Below are 20,015 nucleotides of genomic sequence, written 5' to 3' on the forward strand. Positions count from 1 at the left end.
CACCACGCCGGGACGCCGGGCCATCATCAGGCCGAGGGGCACCGCCGCCGCCCCCATGCCCCGAGCAAGGAGCCGCGCGCGTGGGGACAGGCAGGCCCCGCCGCCGCCAACACCACCCGGCCCGCCCGTCGGCGGCGGCAAGGAGGGAAGGAGCGACGAGGGCGACCGAAGGGGAGGCAGGGCTCGCGTTGCCCCGGCCACCTCTCGGGGAGGCGTCGTGGATCGGATCCGGGGGAAGGGGTGGGGGGAAGGGGGCGGGGCGGGGCGGCAACGGGGCCTAGGACGGCCGGCGGTGGCGGAGGGAGGGAGGGAGGAACCCTAGGTCGGAGGAGCGGGGGGCTAGTTTTACTACGTAGCACACTCGCTCGCACCTTGGCCAATGGCCATTCATGTTCTTGCTTCGATGTCTCAAGCCTCAGCTAAGAGGTACGTTATTGATCAACAAGGACCAGAACACATGAGGAGATTGATCATTAAGCTAGCTCACCCACTAAACTAATCAAACCAGGTCAGCAACGCCTCTAGACGCTAGCAGAAACATTTATTTTCTGTAGTATACTGTATTATGGTGTCTATCCACGTTCGGCCCGGTCACCGTCTCCATCCAAATCCAATCCCCTCCCTCGTGGAAACTAATAACACGACTCGCTCCAAGATGCTCTCCTGCCTGCGTTTCCAAGAGGCATGTGCGTTTTCTGCGTGGAATGGAACGACCCTAGCTTGCGATGATTGATTCAAGGGAGTACCTAGAACTCATCTAGATGAGATATAATTTGGTCTCATTCACTTGGAAAACAAGAACATAAAACATCCACGTCAGCACACACGCATCTTATAGCATCACATCCAATGACTATAAAAAAATGAATGAGACCAAATTATATCTTATCTAGATGAGTTCTAGCAAAACTGTTGATTCAAGGTGGGAGCCCGGGCATATTCTTCACGCAATCACGCTCTTATAACGGGATGCGTCAGCAATACATGACATGTGGTTATAGCGCCTAGACATTTTCTTCGGACTGTTATTTTTCTTCCCGGCGTATAATATTCGGGTCCCGCAATAGAGTGTCAGTCTCTAGTTGGCTGCTGCATTTCGGCGAGCAATTTGCAAGTATGTTATCAAAATTTAAAATATCATGAATTCTGAAAACGTTCTTGATGTAGGATAGGAACCCTAGGGGCCGATCTTTCACGAAAGGAGCGAATCTCGCGATGAACACGAGGGAAAAACGAGGGGAACACAAAGGGAAACACAGGAGAATCACTAAACCAACACAAGAAAGTCACACATGTGCTAGATCCTCGAGTACATAGGAGATCACACGGTACACGATCAACTAGGGACGATACAAGGTAGCCGGTCTTCTCCGTGAGGAGGTCTTGAATCCATGAGGGGATCTTCCCTTAGAGGGGTCTTGAATCTAAAAGGATCTTCTTCGAAGAGGCCGCGGTCTCTCACAAGGAGTAGATCCGATGTGGATGAGCGTAGCTTTATCTCTCAAAATGAGCTAAACCAACGCTAACCCCAGAAAGTTGGACAAGGTGAAGTATATATAGTCTTAGTGCAAAAGAGGGGGCGAAGGGGTACATGGGCTGTGGCCCAACACGAAACAGTGCACAGGCGTCGTACGTCCGGGAGTCACCGGTTGTCCGGAGGCTCGGGAAGGTCCGGACGTCCGGTGCCTGTCGGACGTCCGTAGATTCATCTCGGGTAGTCTTCGGTCGGACGTCCAGTCGGGGTCGGACATCTTAGAAGCGTCGATCGTCCGTGAAGCGTCGGAAGTCCGTCGTTTTGGCTCGGGTGTGGAAGTGTCGGATGTTGAAAGTGCAACTATCCCTAGGTGGTTTTGGTAATTCATAACAACATATAGCTCATTGAGCTAATGCTATTTCAAGATGATTATTTCAGGAAAGCTCAATGATTGGCATGGCATGGATGTGAAAGTGGAACCCTCAAAATGCTAAGGACAAAGGATTGGCTCAAGCTCAAAAGCTCAAGACTCTTCATTTTATATTTTAGTGATCCAAGATCACATTGAGTTTTTAGGAAAAGCCAATACTATCAAGGAGGGATGAGGTGTTGCTTAATGAGCCTCTTGCTTCATGTGCTTAGTGATATGCTCCAAAACCCTCAACTACTTTCCCATATCCACATATGACCTAAACCCTAAGCCAAACTCGGTCCTACCGATTCTTCCTATCCGGCACCACCGAGTTTCTCTTGTCATTAGCCACTGCCAAAACCCTAGCAATTCGGTTCTACCAATAAGGATCTCGGTCTCACCGAGATGGGGTTGCAAACTCTCTGTTTCCCTTTCGTAACTTTTCGGTCTCACCGAAAGAGCGAATCGGTCCCACCGAGATTGCAATGTTAACTCAGTGTTTCCCCTTTGTAACTTTTCGGTCTCACCGAGTTCCACTCGGTCTCACCGAAAGAGCAAATCGGTCCCACCGAGTTTGCCTGACCAACTCTCTGGTTAGCTAATTACCAAATTCGGTCTCACCGAGTTTGTGTAATCGGTCTCACCGAGATTACGTTATGCCCAAACCCTAACCATATCGGTCCTACCGAGTTGTATGTCAGTCCCACCGAAAATCACTAACGGTCACTAGGTTTACATTTTCGGTCTGACCGAGTTTATTGATTCGGTCCCACCAAGATTGGAAAACTGTGTAACGGTTGGATTTTGTGTGGAGGCTATATATACCCCTCCACCTCCTTCTCATTCTGTGAGAGAGCCATCAGAACACACACACCACTCCAATTCATATGTTCTGAGAGAGAACCACCTACTCATGTGTTGAGACCAAGACATTCCATTCCTACCATATGAATCTTGATCTCTAGCCTTCCCAAGTTGCTTTCCACTCAAATCTTCTTTCCACTAAATCCAAATCCTATGAGAGGGAGTTGAGTGTTGGGGAGACTATCATTTGAAGCACAAGAGCAAGGAGTTCATTACCTACACACCATTTGTTACTTCTTGGAGAGTGGTGTCTCCTAGATTGGCTAGGTGTCACTTGGGAGCCTCCGACAAGATTGTGGAGTTGAACCAAGGAGTTTGTAAGGGCAAGGAGATCGCCTACTTCGTGAAGATCTACCGCTAGTGAGGCAAGTCCTGTGTGGGCGATGGCCATGGTGGGATAGACAAGGTTGCTTCTTCATGGACCCTTTGTGGGTGGTTGCTTCTTCGTGGACCCTTTGTGGGTGGAGCCCTGTGTGGACTCGCGCAACCGTTACCCTTGGGTGGAGCCCTGTGTGGACTCACGCAACCGTTACCCTTCGTGGGTTGAAGTCTCCATCAACGTGGATGTAGGATAGCACCACCTATCCGAACCACGGGAAAAACATCCGTGTCTCCAATAGCGTTTGAATTCTCCAAACCCTTCCCTTTACATTCTTGCAAGTTGCATGCTTTACTTTCCGCTGCCAATACACTCTTTGCATACTTGCTTGAATTGTGTGATGATTGCTTGACTTGTCCTAAAATAGCTAAAATCTGCCAAGAACTAAAATTGGGAAAAGGTTAAGTTTTTATTTGGTCAAGTAGTCTAATCACCCCCTCTCTAGACATACTTTTGATCCTACAAGTGGTATCAGAGCTTTGGTCTCCATTTGCTTGATCTCCATAGCTTTTGGTGGTCATAGCCTTGGTTTCACAACCTAGGAGAGTATGGCGTCTAGCGAGGGAAATTATCACCGTAGAGGTCCTTACTTTGATGGTACTAATTTTGCTAGTTGGAAGCATAAAATGAAAATGCATATTCTTGGACATAACCCCGCCGTTTGGGCTATTGTGTGTGTTGGTTTGCAAGGTGACTTCTTTGATGGGAGAGAACCAAACCGTGAAGCTACCGCGGATGAGTTGAAGATGTTGCAATACAATTCTCAAGCTTGTGATATTCTCTTCAACGGATTGTGCCCCGAAGAATTCAACAAAATCAGCCGTCTTGAGAATGCAAAGGAAATTTGGGACACTTTGATTGATATGCACGAAGGTACCGATTCCGTCAAGGAATCCAAGTTGGATGTGCTTCAAAGCCAACTTGACAAGTTCAAGATGAAGGATGGTGAAGGTGTCGCTGAAATGTACTCTAGGCTTGCTCTCATCACAAATGAGATTGCCGGCTTAGGAAGTGAAGAGATGACCGACAGATTCATCATCAAGAAGATTCTAAGAGCCTTGGATGGAAAATATGATACCGTGTGCACATTGATCCAAATGATGCCCAATTACAAAGATCTCAAGCCAACGGAGGTGATTGGAAGAATTGTTGCTGATGAGATGTCACTTAAGGATAAAGAGGAACTTCACAACAAATCAAGTGGTGCCTATAAAGCCTCATGTGAAGCCCCTACATCATCAAGTGAGAAACAAGACTTCAATGAAGAATTGAGCTTAATGGTGAAGAACTTCAACAAGTTCTACAAGAGTAGAAGCAAAGATAGAAGCTTCAAGTCAAGGTCCTACAATGACAAAAGATCTTCTAGTCGAGAGCGAAACTGCTACAATTGTGGAAGACCCGGACACTATTCCAATGAGTGTACGGCTCCCTACAAGAGAAGAGAAGATTCTCCAAGAAGAAGAAGCAAAGAATCACCACCAAGAGAGAGAAGGAGTAGAGATGATCGTTATGAACGAAGATACTCACGAAGAAGCAAGGATTCGGAAAGGAAGGAAAAATCATCAAGGAGCTACACAAGACGAAGACATCAAGCTCATGTTGGTGAATGGGTATCCGGCTCCGACTCCGACAGCCACTCGGAGAGAAGTTATCACTCCGACTCCGAAGATACTCAAGATGAAGGTGTTGCCAGTCTAGCACTTGTGTCAACCAACTCCTACGACATATTTGACTCACCAAATGAAGGAATTGGAAGATGCTTCATGGCCAAAGGTCCTAAGGTAACACACCCCGAGTATGTTGATTTCAATAGTGATGAAGATGACTTGTTAGGTGATGATTTGCTTGTTGACAACTCTAGTGATGAATACTATGATGAAAGACCAATTAATCACGCTAATCAAGATAAAATGAATGGCAATGATAAGGAGAAGATTGAGGCTCTAACTAAAGAACTAAAAACTCTTAAGTTGGCTCATGACACTATCTTCGAAGATCATCGAGAACTTTTAATAGCTCATGAGAAATTATGCTTTGAAAAGCTCAATCTTGAGCAAGAGCATGAGTTCTTAAAGGCAATCAATGATGATCTCCGCAAGAAAAGTTCTTCTTACATTGCCAAGCGTTTACTCTTATCTACTTACATGCCTCAACTCAAGTCTAGTAACAAGAAAGATTCTTCCTCTAGCAGTAACAATGATCATGTTAAATCCAATATTGTTGCTTCTAGTAGTTCTCTTGATTCCACTAATGATTCTCTTAGCCAAGTTACACTTGAGCAATAAAATAGTTTATTGAAGGGAATTATAGAGAAAGGAGTGTACAAAAGCCTTGCCGGGAGTAAGCAATTCGAGGAAATTGTGCGCAAGCAAGGAATGCACCAGAAGAATCAAGGTGTTGGTTTTGAATGAAAGTTCAATGCCAATGGAGTTGAGTGGGAAGAAGATCAATACCCCAAGACAAAGTTTGTCCCTCAACAAGAGAAGTATGATGCTTCTTTCAAGGGGACACAAGCTCAAGATGATCTTCCACCACAAGACTACGAGCAAAAAGGCAAGGACAAGCTTCAAGAGGAAATTGATGCATTTGAAGAAGCTCCAAAGACCTTAGTCAAGTGGATTCCCAAGACTACTTCAAGTTCCACTTCATCAAGTACGACTACAACTCCAAGGATTTCCATCAAGATGATGTGGATCCAAAAGAAGAAGAACTAGAAAGTTCTTGAGGGTGACTCCGCCAACATACTTCACTCTTATCATTTTGGCAAGAACAAGTGCAAGCAACTTCCACATCTTGCACTAGTTCAAGGAGTCACAAACCCTCTTGTTGGTAAGACAAGGGACAAGGTAACCTAAAAGTTTTCATGGACATCATCTTTTGTGTGCATCACTCTATGTCTATGGATATCCTTGTTTGTTCCTTGTGGGACTAACCCATGTAGGTATTGAAAGTGCAATTCACTCAAATGGATAGCTCCAAGAGATCTACATCAACATTGAGCATCCACATCTTCAATATCTACATGAAGTCATCATCGACAAAACCCAAGGTTAGTTCATCCCTCTTAGGGGGGATATCACATCTAGGGGGAGCTTTACTCTAAGACTTGAGCTAAAGCAACTCTAAAGATGTGAACACAACAATGCTTTATGTAAAAGTGGTAACCCCACTTGAGCTTAAATGATGAGTATGACCTATGATCAAGTGTTCTCACTTGACTCCTAAGTCAATATACTCATATAGATGACCTAGTCATCGCAAATTGCTTGATAGATGCTAGAATTGGTTGTGCATGCCTTGTCACATATTTCATTTGCCATCTTATTGTGTGAGCATGCTGGTTGCATATTTTACTCATTCGAGGACATCCACTTGTTGTTTTGATTGTTTGGTTTTATCTTCTTTTGCCAAGTGGATGGACAAGAATGCCTAAGAACCTCCTCTAGCTATCTATGATTTTCTCGTCTCAAACTCTATTCATGCTGCATCACAAAATTTGATCAAGTCAGATTCGAACCACTCTGTGTGAGGAGTGCTCGGAGTCCTCGATTCGTCATAGACTTAAACTTCCAAAACCTCTTTATGATTCTTGGTCTGACCGATACTCCACTTTCAGTCCTACCGAGATCATTAAGTTGATCTAGGTTTTCGATCTCGGTGCAACCGATTTGAACCTTTCGGTCACACCGAGTTTCAGTAACTGCACGTAGTTATGAATCTCGGTGCCACCGAGTTGTTCCACTCGGTCACACCGACAGGGTCGGGCTATATATAGTCACGGGCAAAATTTGGAAATTTCTCCGAACCTCTTCGCCCGCGTGATAGCCTGCTCTGCCCTCGTGGTCTCCGGATCGTCTTCTCGCCGCCAGCCGCCTCCAGTCGCTGGTCTCCGTCGCCGTCAACGGGAATTCTGCCCCACCGTTGCCGCCGTAGCAAGTCTCCGCCGAACTAGGGTATGGACTTGATCACAGTGCTATTCCCCGTCCAATTCCTAGCACATTGTGTTCTTCATGATTCTTGCCACGATTGAAACACTCCTATCCAGTCAAAACGCCCGTAGATTAGCTTTGATTCGAAAATTTTAGGGTTAGGTTTCCGCCGAAACCATCTCGGACCCACCGAGTTGAAAAACTCGGTCCCACCGATTTGGCTTATGCCATTGCACAAGTGAGACTCGGTCTGACCGAGAATTACTTATCGGTGTGACCGATTTTGGAACTCTGTGAAACCCTAGCAGTCTCGGTGCCACCGAACTGTGACTCGGTCTTACCGAGTTCACTAGTTTAGGTTCCAAAACTGCTTCGGTATCACCGAGTTTGAAAATCGGTAGATCCGAGATGATTTCAGTGGGAAACTAAAACTAAGTTTTTGGATCATTCTTTTGCAAAAATCTCTGCATTTTGTGATGCTCATCCACTCTATCTCTTCTATAAACTATTCACAGGGTCAGCAGTCAGTTTGCAGCATGTCTGATCAAAGTGATAGCCAAAATATGTCAGAGCAGCAGGTGCACATGAGTGAGGGCACTAGTCCCTCCAGCTCTTCTGATGAAGGCAGCAGGAGCACTCCTAGCAATTTGCCAAAGGCTGCCACGAGACAAAGGAAGAAGAGGACTTTAGATTCTGAAGATGAGGACTATGTGGCAGAGGAAGAGGCCACTTCCAAGAGAGTTGAGCCAGCTCAAGGCACTAAGCCAGGCCTGAAAATCAAAAGGCCAGCAGGCAGGCAGCCAATGTCAAAGGCCAGAATGTCAACTGAGAAGCCCATAGAGCCAGTTGCAGCTGAGGGCAAGAAAAGAAAGGAAAGGGTGAAGAAGACTGTGGCTAGAGTGCTTGGCAAAGCTTCCATCATGGAAGAGGAAGAAGAGGAAGAGGTGGCTGCACCAGCGCCCAAGGCACCCAAGCTAATGGGAGATGCCATAAAATCAGGGGGAGCTGCCTCCAAGGCCAAGCCAGCTCCAAAGCCAAAGCCCAAGAGAAATACAAGGAGCATTCCTGTAGCTGAAAAGAACAAGGCCCCAGTGCCTGAGACTGTTACTGAAGAAGAGGAAGAGAATGTCCTAAGGAAGCTAAAGCCCAAGATCCTAGACCACAACGATGCTCACCCTGTGGCTGAGGACATGAAGCTCAGGAGAGATTCAGGGCTGAGGAAGTGGAGATAAGCAGACCCATATGCTTCAAGGAGAAGGACTGCCGTGGACTACAGGTTTCACACCAAGGAGCAGCAGGATTTTTATGAGACAGTGTTGCTAGATAAGAAGCCCATTGTCTGTGATATGCGATGGGTTGATTGGACATACATCAAGGACAATGAGGAGCACTATCCTGGAGTGCAAGACAGCTTCATAGCTTGTGGAGTAGCTGACTTTGTTGGGCAGAAGCTCACAAAGTGGAACGAGGAACTCATCATGCAGTTCTACTCCACAGCTCACTTTTATCCAGATGGGAGGATCACATGGATGTCTGAGGGTACAAGGTACCAATCCACAGTTGTTGAGTGGGCACAGATCATTAATGCCCCAGAGGAGCAAGATGATGACTTGGATATCTATGCCAAGAAGAAGATGGACCACAACTCAATGTCAAATATGTACAAGGAGATCCCAAATGAAGCACTTGATACCTTCAAGTTTGGCTCAGTACATTACCTTCTGTCAGGGCTCCCGACTATCAATTGGATCTTGAGGCACACCTTATTGCCTAAGTCTGGAGATCACAAGATGATCAGAGGCCATGCTATCAACTTGCTACATGTGTTTGATGTGCCTCAGAAGTTCAAGGTGATGAGCCTCATAGTGGAAACAATCAAGAGGACTGCAGCAGATCAGAAGAGGAGTTGCAGATATGCCTCTCAGATTCAGGAGCTCATCAACTCCAAGATGGGCACGGGCATATATTTATTGGACAAGGAACATTTGCCCATCCGTCCAGATTTTGAGGACAATCAAGTTGTCATGACTGAGAACGAGCCATCATCTGCCCAAGCATACGCAAAGAAGGAGAAGGCGAGGAAGGAGAAAGCTGCCAAGATGCCTACTCAAGAGGAGGCATCTGAATACTTCTTGAAGACCAAACAAGAGCAGCTTGGTTACTTGATTGCATCCACGCTGAGGATTGAGCAAAGTCTGGCCACCCTCACTCAAAATCAGCAGAGCCTAGAGAGAATCATGGAACAGAAGTTCTATGACTTGGATGTCAAAGTAACGGAAGTTCAGTCTGCAGTGGAGCAGCTCCAGGAGGACATGCAGGAGAGGAGAGGCAGGACTACCACTCATGCCTTTGCCAGAGTGCCACGAGGCCCGAGGTCATCTGCCGTGCCAGTTGCTGACACAAGAGCCACCACCTCAGCACCAGCTACAGCCTCAGTTCCACCAGCTCCAACATCTACTTCAGCTCCAACTCCAGCGTCTACTTCAGTGTCTACCGAAGCCTTCGTCCTTGGAGTGATCCGGACTCCACCACCACCTGAAGATCAAGCCAGAGCGTCGATCTAGTGATATGCATTTTCTAGGAACTTTTTGGTAACTTGTTGCCAAAGGGGGAGAAGATGTATAGATCATAGGCTTCGAGAGAGAGAGAGAGTGTTGCTTTTCTCTCTTGCTTTATTTGGTGGTTTTTCGAACTCGTTTGCTTTTGAGTGCTTGAGATACTACGTCATTATTTGTGAGACATTGATGATCATGTGTTTGATCATAAGCTACACTTAATGTTTGCTGAATGCTATTATCTTATCCATCTTATGTGATCTTTCACTTTTCTTGGTGATGAGTGCATGTATTTCATTCTTATCATTTTAAGCGCTCCACCAAGATGTATGTGACATGGAAGAGTAACCCATCACTCTAACTCCTTGTGCATTTGCAGTCCAAAGCAAATTTTTAAATATGCACAAATTTAGGGGGAGCTCTTACTTATCACATACTTCTCAAAGCGACGATATATTTCATGCTTATTATCATTTGTCGAAGCTTTGATCTATACGTTGTCATCAATTACCAAAAAGGGGGAGATTGAAAGTGCAACTATCCCTAGGTGGTTTTGGTAATTCATAACACCATATAGCTCATTGAGCTAATGCTATTTCAAGATGATTATTTCAGGAAAGCTCAATGATTGGCATGGCATGGATGTGAAAGTGGAACCCTCAAAATGCTAAGGACAAAGGATTGGCTCAAGCTCAAAAGCTCAAGGCTCTTCATTTTATATTTTAGTGATCCAAGATCACATTGAGTATTTAGGAAAAGCCAATACTATCAAGGAGGGATGAGGTGTTGCTTAATGAGCCTCTTGCTTCATGTGCTTAGTGATATGCTCCAAAACCCTCAACTACTTTCCCATATCCACATATGACCTAAACCCTAAGCCAAACTCGGTCCTACCGATTCTTCCTATCCGGCGCCACCGAGTTTCTCTTGTCATTAGCCACTGCCAAAACCCTAGCAATTCGGTTCTACCGATAAGGATCTCGGTCTCACCGAGATGGGGTTGCAAACTCTCTGTTTACCTTTTGTAACTTTTCGGTCTCACCAAAAGAGTGAATCGGTCCCACCGAGATTGCAATGTAAACTTAGTGTTTCCCCTTTGTAACTTTTCGGTCTCACCGAGTTCCACTCAGTCTCACCGAAAGAGCAAATCGGTCCCACCGAGTTTGCCTGGCCAACTCTCTGGTTAGCTAATTACCAAATTCGGTCTCACCGAGTTTGTGTAATCGGTCTCACCGAGATTACGTTATGCCCAAACCCTAACCATATCGGTCCTACCGAGTTGTATGTCAGTCCCACCGAAAATCACTAACGGTCACTAGGTTTACATTTTCGGTCCGACCGAGTTTATTGATTCGATCCCACCGAGATTGGAAAACTGTGTAACGGTTGGATTTTGTGTGGAGGCTATATATACCCCTCCACCTCCTTCTCATTTTGTGAGAGAGCCATCAGAACACACACACCACTCCAATTCATATGTTCTGAGAGAGAACCACCTACTCATGTGTTGAGACCAAGACATTCCATTCCTACCATATGAATCTTGATCTCTAGCCTTCCCAAGTTGCTTTCCACTCAAATCTTCTTTCCACTAAATCCAAATCCTATGAGAGGGAGTTGAGTGTTGGGGAGACTATCATTTGAAGCACAAGAGCAAGGAGTTCATTACCTACACACCATTTGTTACTTCTTGGAGAGTGGTGTCTCCTAGATTGGCTAGGTGTCACTTGGGAGCCTCCGACAAGATTGTGGAGTTGAACCAAGGAGTTTGTAAGGGCAAGGAGATCGCCTACTTCGTGAAGATCTACCGCTAGTAAGGCAAGTCCTGTGTGGGCGATGGCCATGGTGGGATAGACAAGGTTGCTTCTTCGTGGACCCTTTGTGGGTGGTTGCTTCTTCGTGGACCCTTCGTGGGTGGAGCCCTGTGTGGGCTCGCGCAATCGTTACCCTTGGGTGGAGCCCTGTGTGGACTCGCGCAACCGTTACCCTTCGTGGGTTGAAGTCTCCATCAACGTGGATGTAGGATAGCACCACCTATCCGAACCACGGGAAAAACATCCGTGTCTCCAATAGCGTTTGAATTCTCCAAACCCTTCCCTTCACATTCTTGCAAGTTGCATGCTTTACTTTCCGCTGCCAATACACTCTTTGCATGCTTGCTTGAATTGTGTGATGATTGCTTGACTTGTCCCAAAATAGCTAAAATCTGCCAAGAACTAAAATTGGGAAAAGGTTAAGTTTTTATTTGGTCAAGTAGTCTAATCACCCCCCCCCCTCTAGACATACTTTCGATCCTACAGATGTCCGGTCTGGGTCAGACGTCCGGAGCCTCGGGGGCGTCGGACGTCCGGTCCTGGCCGGTCGTCCGGAGCCTGTAGCTTCTTCTTCATCACTTCTTCTTCTCCGTCGTCACATTCATCTTCCTCTTCCTCTTCTCCTTTCTCCTTAGCTTCTCCATGATACCTGAGCATGCACAAAGTGTCCGTGTGAGGTAGTAGCCATGTCTCATGTGCATCAAATTGGAAATGTGAGAGGAGAGATGTCACCTCAGTTTCAAGAGCTCTTGCGCATTCTCGTGTCATGGGTCCAATAGGTGTTGTAGGAGATGTAGTTGGGTCCATGGGGATGGCCTTGGGATGCTCTGCATCATATCCCCTCCCTTGGGGAAGATACGTCCTCGGATCAAATTCTTCATCACCATGGAAGGGAGGGAGATTTTTGACATTGAAGATGTCGCTCACGTTGTACTTGTCGCGTGGGAGGTCGATCTTGTAAGTGTTGTTGTTGTATCGTGCGAGCGCCTTGAAGGGTCCATCCGCTCGTGGTAGAAGCTTGGACTTGCGTTCTTATGGAAAGCGATCCTTGCGAAGGTGTAGCCACATGAGATCACCAATGTTGAAGACCATAGGTTGCTTGTTGAAGTTGAGCTTGGTCGCAAGGCGTTGAACTTGGCGCTCGATGGTGTTTCTTGTATCTTCATGCACCTTCTTGAGGTGTGTCACACGTGCACTTGCGTCCAAATTGATGCGCTCTTGGAGTGGTAGAGGGACAATGTCCAAAGGGGACAAAGGGTTGAACCCATAGACGACCTCGAAGGGGGGACTTGCCGGTTGTTGAGTGTCTTGCTCGGTTGTAGGCGAACTGGCGATAGGTAGGCACTCCTCCCACTCCTTGATGTTCTTCTCGATGAGTACTCGAAGTAGAGCGGAGAGTGTGCGGTTAGTAACTTCCGTTTAGCCATCGGTTTGTGGATGATACGCCGTGGAGAAAAGTAGCTTGATTCCGAGCTTGGCGCATAGGGTCTTCCAAAAGTAGCTAAGGAACTTGACGTCGCGGTCCGAGGCGATCGTCTTTGGCACTCCGTGTAGATGCAATATTGTTGGAAATATGCCCTAGAGGCAATAATAAATTGATTATTATTATATTTCCTTGTTCATGATAATCGTTTATTATCCATGCTAGAATTGTATTGATAGGAAACTCAGATACATGTGTGGATACATAGACAACACCATGTCCCTAGTAAGCCTCTAGTTGACTAGCTCGTTAATCAATAGATGGTTACGGTTTCCTGACCATGGACATTGGATGTCGTTGATAACGGGATCACATCATTAGGAGAATGATGTGATGGACAAGACCCAATCCTAATCCTAGCACAAGATCATGTAGTTCGTATGCTAAAGCTTTTCTAATGTCAAGTATCATTTCCTTAGACCATGAGATTGTGCAACTCCCGGATACCGTAGGAGTGCTTTGGGTGTGCCAAACGTCACAACGTAACTGGGTGGCTATAAAGGTACACTACGGGTATCTCTGAAAGTGTCTGTTGGGTTGGCACGAATCGAGATTGGGATTTGTCACTCCGTGTAAACGGAGAGGTATCTCTGGGCCCACTCGGTAGGACATCATCATAATGTGCACAATGTGACCAAGGGGTTGATCACGGGATGATGTGTTACGGAACGAGTAAAGAGACTTGCCGGTAACGATATTGAACAAGGTATCGGTATACCGACGATCGAATCTCGGGCAAGTACCATACCGCTAGACAAAGGGAATTGTATACGGGATTGATTGAGTCCTTGACATCGTGGTTCATCCGATGAGATCATCGTGGAACATGTGGGAGCCAACATGGGTATCCAGATCCCGCTGTTGGTTATTGACCGGAGAACATCTCGGTCATGACTACATGTCTCCCGAACCCGTAGGGTCTACACACTTAAGGTTCGATGACGCTAGGGTTATAAAGGAAGTTTGTATGTGGTTACCGAATGTTGTTCGGAGTCCCGGATGAGATCCCGGACGTCACGAGGAGTTCCGGAATGGTCCGGAGGTAAAGATTTATATATAGGAAGTCCTGTTTCGGCCATCGGGACAAGTTTCGGGGTCATCGGTATTGTACCGGGACCACCGGAAGGGTCCCGGGGGCCCACCGGGTGGGGCCACCTGCCCCGTGTTGGAAATATGCCCTAGAGGCAATAATAAATTGATTATTATTATATTTCCTTGTTCATGATAATCGTTTATTATCCATGCTAGAATTGTATTGATAGGAAACTCAGATACATGTGTGGATACATAGACAACACCATGTCCCTAGTAAGCCTCTAGTTGACTAGCTCGTTGATCAATAGATGGTTACGGTTTCCTGACCATGGACATTGGATGTCGTTGATAACAGGATCACATCATTAGGAGAATGATGTGATGGACAAGACCCAATCCTAAGCCTAGCACAAGATCATGTAGTTCGTATGCTAAAGCTTTTCTAATGTCAAGTATCATTTCCTTAGACCATGAGATTGTGCAACTCCCGGATACCGTAGGAGTGCTTTGGGTGTGCCAAACGTCACAACGTAACTGGGTGGCTATAAAGGTACACTACGGGTATCTCTGAAAGTGTCTGTTGGGTTGGCACGAATCGAGATTGGGATTTTGTCACTCCGTGTAAACGGAGAGGTATCTCTGGGCCCACTCGGTAGGACATCATCATAATGTGCACAATGTGACCAAGGGGTTGATCACGGGATGATGTGTTACGGAACGAGTAAAGAGACTTGCCGGTAACGAGATTGAACAAGGTATCGGTATACCGACGTGATCTTGACGTGAGCACATGCCTTGACGTGATCTTGAAGGTGTTCAAGATGGATCAGTCAAAGAAGGAGTTCTTGCCTGAGTTGTAAGGTATGAAGTTAAGACTTAAAGCTCGACCATGGCAGAATAGAGAGAAAGGAACGAAGGTCGTCCCCTATGCTTAAGACATAGGCTCTACAGTATGCTATGCTGTGTACCGCACCTGAAGTGTGCTTTACCATGAGTCAGTCAAGGGGTACAAGAGTGATCCAAGAATGGATCACAGGACAGCGGTCAAAGTTATCCTTAGTAACTAGTGGACTAAGGAATTTTCTCAATTATGGAGGTGGTAAAAGAGTTCGTCGTAAAGGGTTACGTCGATGCAAGCTTAACACCTATCCGGATAGCTCTGAGTAGAGATACCGGATACGTATAATGGAGCAACAATTTAGAATAGCTCCAAGTAGAACAGTTATTTGGAATAGCTCCAAATAGAACGTGATAGCTGCATCTAGGAGATGACATAGAGATTTGTAAAGCACACACGGATCTGAAAGGTTCAGACCCGTTGACTATAACCTCTCTCACAAGCATAACATGATCAAACCCAGAACTCATCGAGTGTTAATCACATGGTAAATGTGAACTAGATTATTGACTCTAGTAAACTCTTTGGGTGTTAGTCACATGGGGATGTGACCTTGAGTGTTAATCACATATCGATGTGAACTAGATTATTGACTCTAGTGCAAGTGGGAGACTGTTGGAAATATGCCCTAGAGGCAATAATAAATTGATTATTATTATATTTCCTTGTTCATGATAATCGTTTATTATCCATGCTAGAATTGTATTGATAGGAAACTCAGATACATGTGTGGATACATAGACAACACCATGTCCCTACTAAGCCTCTAGTTGACTAGCTTGTTAATCAATAGATGGTTACGGTTTCCTGACCATGGACATTGGATGTCGTTGATAACGGGATCACATCATTAGGAGAATGATGTGATGGACAAGACCCAATCCTAAGCCTAGCACAAGATCATGTAGTTCGTATGCTAAAGCTTTTCTAATGTCAAGTATCATTTCCTTAGACCATGAGATTGTGCAACTCCCGGATACCGTAGGAGTGCTTTGGGTGTGCCAAACGTCACAACGTAACTGGGTGGCTATAAAGGTACACTACGGGTATCTCTGAAAGTGTCTGTTGGGTTGGCACGAATCGAGATTGGGATTTGTCACTCCGTGTAAACGGAGAGGTATCTCTGGGCCCACTCGGTAGGACATCATCATAATGTGCACAATGTGACCAAGGGGTTGATCATGGGATGATGTGTTACGGAACGAGTAAAGAGACTTGCCGGTAACGAGATTGAAAAAGGTATCGGTATACCGACGATCGAATCTCGGGCAAGTACCATACCGCTAGACAAAGGGAATTGTATACGGGATTGATTGAGTCCTTGACATCGTGGTTCATCCGATGAGATCATCGTGGAACATGTGGGAGCCAACATGGGTATCCAGATCCCGCTGTTGGTTATTGACCGGAGAACATCTCGGTCATGACTACATGTCTCCCGAACCCGTAGGGTCTACACACTTAAGGTTCGATGACGCTAGGGTTATAAAGGAAGTTTGTATGTGGTTACCGAATGTTGTTCGGAGTCCCGGATGAGATCCCGGACGTCACGAGGAGTTCCGGAATGGTCCGGAGGTAAAGATTTATATATAGGAAGTCCTGTTTTGGCCATCGGGACAAGTTTCGGGGTCATCGGTATTGTACCGGGACCACCGGAAGGGTCCCGGGGGCCCACCGGGTGGGGCCACCTGCCCCGGGGGGCCACATGGGCTGTAGGGGGTGCGCCTTGGCCTACATGGGCCAAGGGCACCAGCCCCAAGAGGCCCATGCGCCTAGGGAACCCTAGAGGGAAGAGTCCTCAAGGGGGAAGGCACCTCCGAGGTGCCTTGGGGAGGATGGACTCCTCCCCCCTTCTTAGCCACACCCCTTCCTTGGAGGAAGGGGAAAGGCTGCGCCTCCCCCTTCTCCCCTGCCCCTATATATAGTGGAGGGGAGGGAGGGCATCCATACCTGAGCCCTTGGCGCCTCCCTCCCTCCCGTGACACCTCCTCCTCTCCCGTAGGTGCTTGGCGAAGCCCTGCAGGATTGCCACGCTCCTCCATCACCACCACGCCGTTGTGCTGCTGCTGGATGGAGTCTTCCTCAACCTCTCCCTCTCTCCTTGCTGGATCAAGGCGTGGGAGACATCGTCGAGCTGTACGTGTGTTGAACGCGGAGGTGCCGTCCGTTCGGCACTAGGATCATCGGTGATCTGAATCACGACGAGTACGACTCCATCAACCCCGTTCACTTGAATGCTTCCGCTTAGAGATCTACAAGGGTATGTAGATGCACTCTCTTTCTACTCGTTGCTGGTTTCTCCATAGATAGATCTTGGTGACGCGTAGGAAAATTTTGAATTTCTGCTACGTTCCCCAACAGTGGCATCATGAGCTAGGTCTATTGCGTATATTCTTTGCACGAGTAGAACACAAAGTAGTTGTGGGCATCGATATTGTTCAATATGCTTGCCGTTACTAGTCTTATCTTGATTCGGCGGCATCGTGGGATGAAGCGGCCCGGACCAACCTTACACGTACGCTTACGTGAGACCGGTTCCACCGACAAACATGCACTAGTTGCATAAGGTGGCTGGCGGGTGTCTGTCTCTCCCACTTTAGTCGGATCGGATTCGATGAAAAGGGTCCTTATGAAGGGTAAATAGAAATTGGCATATCACGTTGTGGTTCATGCGTAGGTAAGAAACGTTCTTGCTAGAAACCCATAGCAGCCACGTAAAACATGCAAACAACAATTAGAGGACGTCTAACTTGTTTTTGCAGGGTATGCTATGTGATGTGATATGGCCAAAAAGGATGTGATGAATGATATATGTGATGTATGAGATTGATCATGTTCTTGTAATAGGAATCACGACTTGCATGTCGATGAGTATGACAACCGGCAGGAGCCATAGGAGTTGTCTTTATTTATTTGTGACCTGCGTGTCAACTTAAACGTCATGTAATTACTTTACTTTATTGCTAACCGTTAGCCATAGTAGTAGAAGTAATAGTTGGCGAGGCAACTTCATGAAGACACGATGATGGAGATCATGATGATGGAGATCATGGTGTGATGCCGGTGACGATGATGATCATGGAGCCCCGAAGATGGAGATCAAAAGGAGCAAAGTGATGATGGCCATATCATGTCACTATTTGATTGCATGTGATGTTTATCATGTTTATACATCTTATTTCCTTAGAACGACGGTAGTAAATAAGATGATCCCTTACAACAATTTCAAGAAGTGTTCTCCCCTAACTGTGCACCGTTGCGACAGTTCGCTGTTTCAAAACATCACGTGATGATCGGGTGTTTTATTCAGACGTTCAAATACAACGGGTGTTGACGAGCCTAGCATGTACAGACATGGCCTCGGAACACAAGCGAAACACTTAGGGTTAACTTGACGAGCCTAGCATGTACAGACATGGCCTCGGAACACGGAGACCGAAAGGTCGAGCATGAGTCGTATAGAAGATACGATCAACATGAAGATGTTCACCGATGATGACTAGTCCGTCTCACGTGATGATCGGACACGGCCTAGTTTGACTCGGATCATGTAATCACTTAGATGACTAGAGGGATGTCTATCTGAGTGGGAGTTCATAAGATGAACTTAATTATCCTGAACATAGTCAAAAGGATTTTGCAAATTATGTCGTAGCTCACGCTATAGTTCTACTGTTTAGATATGTTCCTAGAGAAAAATTAGTTGAAAGTTGATAGTAGCAATTATGCGGACTAGGTCCGTAAACTGAGGATTGTCCTCATTGCTTCATAGAAGGCTTATGTCCTTAATGCACCGCTCAGTGTGCTAAACCTCGAACGTTGTCTGTGGTTATTGCGAACATCTGACATACACGTTTTGATAACTACGTGATAGTTCAGTTAAACGGTTTAGAGTTGAGGCACCAAAGACGTTTTTGAAACATCGCGAAACATATGAGATGTTTTGAGGGCTGAAATTGGGATTTCAGGCTCGTGCCCATGTCAAGAGGTATAAGACCTCCGATGACTTTCTTAACCTACAAACTAAGGAGAAAAGCTCAATTGTTGAGCTTGTGCTCAGATTGTCTGAGTACAACAATCATTTGAATCGAGTGGGAGTTGATCTTCCAGATAAGACAGTGATGGTTCTCCAAAGTCATTGCCACCAAGCTGTTAGAGCTTCGTGATGAACTATAACATATCAGGGATAGATATGATGATCCTTGAGGTATTCGCGATGTTTGACACCGCGAAAGTAGAAATCAAGAAGGAGCATCAATTGTTGATGGTTGGTGAAACCACTAGTTTCAAGAAGGGCAAGGGCAAGAAGGGATACTTCATGAAACGGCAAATCAGCTGCTGCTCTAGTGAAGAAACCCAAGGTAAAACCCAAACCCGAGACTAAGTGCTTCTGTAATAAGGGGAACAATCACTAGAGCAGAATTACCCTAGATACTTGGTAGATAAGAAGGCTGGCAAGGTCGATAGAAGTATATTGGATATACATTGTGTTAATGTGTACTTTGCTAGTACTCCTAGTAGCACCAGGGTATTAGATACCGGTTCGGTTGCTAAGTGTTAGTAACTCGAAACAAAAGGCTACGGAATAAACGGAGACTAGCTAAAGGTGAGCTGACGATATGTGTTGGAAGTTTTTCCAAGCTTGATATGATCAAGCATCGCACGCTCCCTCTACCAAAGAGATTGGTGTTAAACATAAATAATTGTTATTTGGTGTTTGCGTTGAGCATAGACATGATTAGATTACGTCTATCGCAATACGGTTATTCATTTAAGGAGAGTAATGGTTACTCTGTTTATTTGAATAATACCTTCAATGGTCTTACACCTAAAATGAATGGTTTATGAAATCTCGATCGTAGTGATACACATGTTCATGCCAAAAGATAGTAATGATAGTACCACCTACTTGTGGCACTGCCACGTAAGTCATATCGGTATAAAACGCATGAAGAAGCTCCATATTGATGGATCTTTGGGCTCACTCGTTTTTGAAAAGTTTGAGACATGCGAACCATGTCTATTGGTGTATATGCATGAAGAAACTCCATGCAAATGGACCGTTTTGACTCACTTGATTTTGAATCACTTGGGACATGCAAATCATACCACATGGGCAAGATGACTGAAAAGCCTCATTTTCAGTAAGATGGAACAAGATAGCAACTTGTT

This window comes from Triticum dicoccoides, chromosome 7A (genome assembly GCF_002162155.2).
Source record: "Triticum dicoccoides isolate Atlit2015 ecotype Zavitan chromosome 7A, WEW_v2.0, whole genome shotgun sequence".
Taxonomy (NCBI): Eukaryota; Viridiplantae; Streptophyta; class Magnoliopsida; order Poales; family Poaceae; genus Triticum; species Triticum dicoccoides.